The sequence below is a fragment of the Salvelinus namaycush genome, chromosome 11 (genome assembly GCF_016432855.1).
Source record: "Salvelinus namaycush isolate Seneca chromosome 11, SaNama_1.0, whole genome shotgun sequence".
NCBI classification, from domain to species: domain Eukaryota; kingdom Metazoa; phylum Chordata; class Actinopteri; order Salmoniformes; family Salmonidae; genus Salvelinus; species Salvelinus namaycush.
Window position 1 is genome coordinate 6,247,111 of NC_052317.1, and position 5,601 is coordinate 6,252,711.

The 5,601-nt window shown below is 44.5% G+C and overlaps 1 long non-coding RNA gene across 1 annotated transcript; it reads left to right on the top strand.

Moving 5' to 3' along the window:
• Positions 1 to 2,576: 2,576 nt before the first annotated feature.
• On the top strand, positions 2,577 to 3,782 carry LOC120055467. The gene is made up of 4 exons (XR_005477691.1): positions 2,577 to 2,714; positions 3,042 to 3,220; positions 3,453 to 3,494; positions 3,666 to 3,782. It is a non-coding gene; the product is annotated as an uncharacterized LOC120055467 (long non-coding RNA).
• The last annotated feature ends 1,819 nt before the right edge of the window (positions 3,783 to 5,601 follow it).

Consider the following 5,601-nt stretch of genomic DNA (forward strand, 5'->3'; position numbering starts at 1 on the left):
TTCATCTGTCTTCACACCTCCCCTGGCGTCAGTGACTTAAGGACTTCCATGAGAACATCTCTTCTTAGAGATTGCCACAGATACGGTATGTTTGAACCTTGTGATAGCCCACAGATGGTCTGCCATCCAGACAATGTAATATATTGTGATTCAGTCATCATACTGGGCTTTGCATGCCAGCCAGTCACCTTCTCTCATTCTTACACTACAGTCGTCATTCATAGAAAACAAATGAAAAATCAAAGGGTCTATGCGGAGCATCAATACTTTTTGTTGCTGTTTATACCGATGCCTGTTTATTCATGAAAAGCAGAAGATACTAAATATCATTCATCACAATGGTTAACCAATGCAAAATAATAGGAAAACATTTCAAGCTTATTAATAGCATTACATTTAGCCGAATCGGTACACATATGGCGCAGGGAAAAGTCAAAGAAAGGAAAACACAACGAGATTCTAATCTAATCAACTACACTGCTCAAATAAATAAAGGGAACACTAAAATAACACATCCTAGATCTGAATGAATTAAATATTTTTATTAAATACTTTTTTCTTTACATAGTTGAATGTGCTGACAACAAAATCACACAAAAATGATCAATGGAAATCAAATTTATCAACCCATGGAGGTCTGGATTTGGAGTCACACTCAAAATTAAAGTGGAAAACCACACTACAGGCTGATCCAACTTTGATGTAATGTCCTTAAAACAAGTCAAAATGAGGCTCAGTAGTGTGTGTGGACTCCACGTGCCTGTATGACCTCCCTACAACGCCTGGGCATGCTCCTGATGAGGTGGTGGATGGTCTCCTGAGGGATCTCCTCCCAGACCTGGACTAAAGCATCCGCCAACTCCTGGACAGTCTGTGGTGCAACGTGGCGTTGGTGGATGGAGCGAGACATGATGTCCCAGATGTGCTCAATTGGATTCAGGTCTGGGGAACGGGCGGGCCAGTCCATAGCATCAATGCCTTCCTCTTGCAGGAACTGCTGACACACTCCAGCCACATGAGGTCTAGCATTGTCTTGCATTAGGAGGAACCCAGGGCCAACCGCACCAGCATATGGTCTCACAAGGGGTCTGAGGATCTCATCTCGGTACCTAATGGCAGTCAGGCTACCTCTGGCGAGCACATGGAGGGCTGTGTGGCCCCCCAAAGAAATGCCACCCCACACCATGACTGACCCACCGCCAAACCGGTCATGCTGGAGGATGTTGCAGGCAGCAGAACGTTCTCCACGGCGTCTCCAGACTCTGTCACGTCTGTCACATGTGCTCGTGTGCTCAGTGTGAACCTGCTTTCATCTGTGAAGAGCACAGGGCGCCAGTGGCGAATTTGCCAATCTTGGTGTTCTCTGGCAAATGCCAATCGTCCTGCACGGTGTTGGGCTGTAAGCACAACCCCCACCTGTGGACGTCGGGCCCTCATACCACCCTCATGGAGTCTGTTTCTGACCGTTTGAGCAGACACATGCACATTTGTGGCCTGCTGGAGGTCATTTTGCAGGGCTCTGGCAGTGCTCCTCCTTGCACAAAGGCGGAGGTAGCGGTCCTGCTGCTGGGTTGTTGCCCTCCTACGGCCTCCTCCACGTCTCCTGATGTACTGGCCTGTCTCCTGGTAGCGCCTCCACTGCCCTTATTAACTAGGTACCTTTGCTAGACAGACACACAGACAAAGAGAGAGGGAGGGAGAGAAACATAGAAAGTCAGTCGTGCAAAATGACTTAGACTTGAGTATTTCAACAACTCTTGTCTTCAAAGTTGTCAGGCAATCACATGTACCTACGGGGGAAGGATTGTCAGCCACACAGGAGGGTGATTTTCACTGAGGAGAAGGAGACCATGCTGACCATGCCGAGATGCATGTTGGCCATTTCGGAGTGAAGCGCATGCTTGCCAAAATCAACATACACTTCTGATTGCCAAAATCAACATACACTTCTTTTGGCATGGGATTGTCAAGGATATGGACGGCTGGGCAAGTGAAATAACAGTTTGTTTATCGATCACATTCGATTATATCTGAAATTATTAGGATTTCAATGAATGTCATATCAGAGAGAAAACAATGTTTCAATTTGTCACATTGTGCTTGAAGGTGAATACCTGTCTAGCCTGATGGCGGCCGATTATTTTACCAAGTGGGTGGAGGCAATACCCATTAAGGTCTGTAAAGGAAGATAACGGGCTTAACTCTAAATTCCCTTCTGTAACCCATATGAAAAGGGTGCTTGGAACCAAAAATGTATTTTCTTTTGTATGATACCCATCAAGGACCAGACTGGCGAGGCCACCTCCAAGGCGATGATGGACATCTTCAACACCCATGGTTCTCCTGAGGTCATCTTGAGTGACCGAGGTTGTGAACTCTGGAACAAGGTACGGATGTAATAGGTTATATTCTGCCACCAATAGTTTGTTTGAGTTTTTTTTTTTTTTCTTTTTTTTTTTTTTTCTTGGAACATAATCAGACATGTCAATATCTTCCATTGTCAATAGATATCCCTCTCCTACCCCCTCCAGGTTTGGATGAAAGGACCAACCACACCCTCAAGACTGCTATGGGCAGGTCCCTTGACGGGTTCCAGGAATGGTGGGAGGACAACCTGAAGATCATTCTCTTTGCACACAACAGCATCGTCCAGGCCTCCAGAGTACTCACTCTATCGCCTGCTGTACGGACGGGAGCCGCAGCTGTTTACTGAGGTAAACAATGCAATTATACATAAAATGATTGCCTATACTGTAGTATAAAAAAATGTGTGATTGACTTAGTGTTTTTCTGTTGCTATTTTTGTATAACGTACTTTGAGATCACTGATACTCCACCTGATGTGGTGGAAGTTGTCAAACCAGATAAGAACGCCTTCGAGGACCACCTTCAGGCATGGACTGAGAAGGATGTGGAGGTTTTTGACCAGGTCAAAATGATTGTCTGCTGTTTATTTATTTTCTGGCCTTCCAAGAGATATATAAGAGATGTATTTGTAATAATATAAAATATAATTGCATTTATTTATTTTATCAATCAAGGTGAGACTGAACATGGACAAGGAGCTTGAGAAAAAGGAGAGCCACCGGAGGAGAATCAAGGGGACCAAGTCCTTTGACATCCGGGCGAATTACTTGGCTTGTAAGAAGGATGAAAGGAAGGCGATACCTGGGAAAGCTTGATGCTCTTTCGCTCCTCGCTGGGGTCACCATCCGTTAAGGTGAATATAAAATCTCAGATGACTACTATTTGTATTTGCTGCCTCATGGTGGGCGGCATCACCATGCTGTCAGCAGCCCAGTGGTTGCCTCCAAATAGTCAATCTCAAGGCTAACCACTGGGTCGCGTTACGTAACCGTCACGTCCCGGTAGGTACTGTTAAGGTGTAGGACTCCAGTCGTCATGACACCACCCTGGATTTTCTCTCACAACTCATCTCTCTCTTTTCCAAGGACCATCCCTTACCAACCCCACTGACATAAAACATGAGACAGGTATCCTTTCTTTTCTGTCTTCCATTAACATTATTGCATGTCTAATCAAACATTTAAATTAAATCATTCAATAACTGTATTTTTACATACCTGATAATCCTTTAACCTGTGTGTTTTCTTGTTTACGTCTGTCTCCTACCCGGTTCCCTTTACTCTGCTCCTGTTCTCCAGGATCTAGGGGTTCTGCCTAACACCCAGACGTGGATCCACCTGATGTCCTCCATTACCTGTTCTCCAGGATCTAGGGGTTCTGCCCAACACCCAGACGTGGATCCACCTGATGGCCTCCATTACCAACCACCCTCCAACTTTTCATTACATCAGCTACTGTTATTGTCATGTTGTCATTATCTGCTAAGAAGGAGCAAGAAAACTATCATACTGGGCACATAATGTGAGCTGCACAGATGAGCTAAAAACAGTAGCACTGCAAACACTCAGAACAAAGAGGGCAGCAGCGCCTGGACTTTGCAGTTTCCCTCTTCGAGTCCACCTTCCAAGACTGACTACATGTTGAAAACAAGTGACAGGCTTCCACCCACACAGCACCCACCTCCTCTCTATTCCACACACCAGAATTCAGTATTTCAGTCTATGATTGCAATGTGAGTGTACAAAAAAATCAGAAAGTAAGTTGACACACATGTACCAACAATATATATTTTTAATGTATTTAAATCTAAAATATTGCTGGATTGGTTTTCACAGATATTTCATTATGTTCGTTATTGTAAATTGTTACATATCCCTTGATGGTATTTGTTCAACATTATTAATTGTTGTATCATAAGATATATAATAGATATATATTCAACCACAAGGGTGTACTAATGAGCTCGGCTCCCCAAAAAATGTCTGCAGCATTGAAGGTCCCCAAGAACACAGTGGCCTCCATCATTCTTAAATTGAAGAAGTTTGGAACCACCAAGACTCTTCCTAGAGCTGGCCGCCCGGCCAAACTGAGCAATCGAGGGAGAAGGGCCTTGGTCAGAGAGGTGACCAAGAACCCGATAGTCACTCTGACAGAGCTCCAGAGTTCCTCTGTGGGGATGGGGAAATGTTCCAGAAGGACAACCAAAAAATGGGGGTATTGTGTGTATTAATCCAATTTAATACATTTTAGAATAAGGCTGTTATGTAACAAAATGTGGAAAAAGTCAAGGGGTCTGGATACTTTCTGAATGCACTGATTGATATAGTTCCAGTCCTCTAGGGCTGCACTGTCTCTGTTTTTTGTTCTTGGCTAATAGGCGAATCAGAGACTGAGTTATAGAGGTGTTTGAGATCTTGACATTAAATGATCAACTACACCCTTTTTACACTACTGGGCCAAACGGAGACAAGTCGAGCTCTACTGGGCTGGCCAGGTTACAGATCCACCATAGTTGCTGGAACCGTACTAGAAACAACAACGTAAAAAATAAAACATCTGAGCCAGGACAGTTTGGTTTGGGTAGGCTTTACAGTGTAAGTCCGGTATAAGAGTGAGGAAGAAACATGGATTGGAGTTGTGCAACTGTGATAAAGGGCCCGTAAAGAGAACTAGGCCTCATCTTTTCTCTTCAATACTGACCATTAGACATACAAATGTCAGTTAGTGTTTCAGTCTCTCACACACTGCTGATGGGCAGTGGACTGAAATAGGTGCCAGTTCTCATATTGGGTGCCGGTACCATTTTATATTTAGGAACTCAAGCAGTAGAAAATGTGGGGTTTCGCAACTCAGTTCCGGTGTGAAGTCAAGCACTGCTGATGGGACGATTTTCCTAATCCTATTTATGGCCCTGGTCCTAAAACAACCCTAGGTTCTATACTGTTTTCAGTGTTGACAAGGAACCAGATAGGTATGCCTATAGGCAGGATCACTGCATTGGATATAAAAGCAACCAGTTCATCATTTCTGACAGAAACAAATCTGGTGGGATTCTAGACGTTGTATCCTTGTTGTACTCATGTTTACCCTTGACCTTGGCCCCTAAAACTGCTCCAGGGGCACCGCAATGTAGCTGACTGTGGCTTCCAAACCCTTGGGGTGTTTATGTGTGTGTGTTGCTGTGGAGGTTGGGCTAGGGCAGGGTAGCCAATTCGGGCCCTGGAGAGCTGCAGG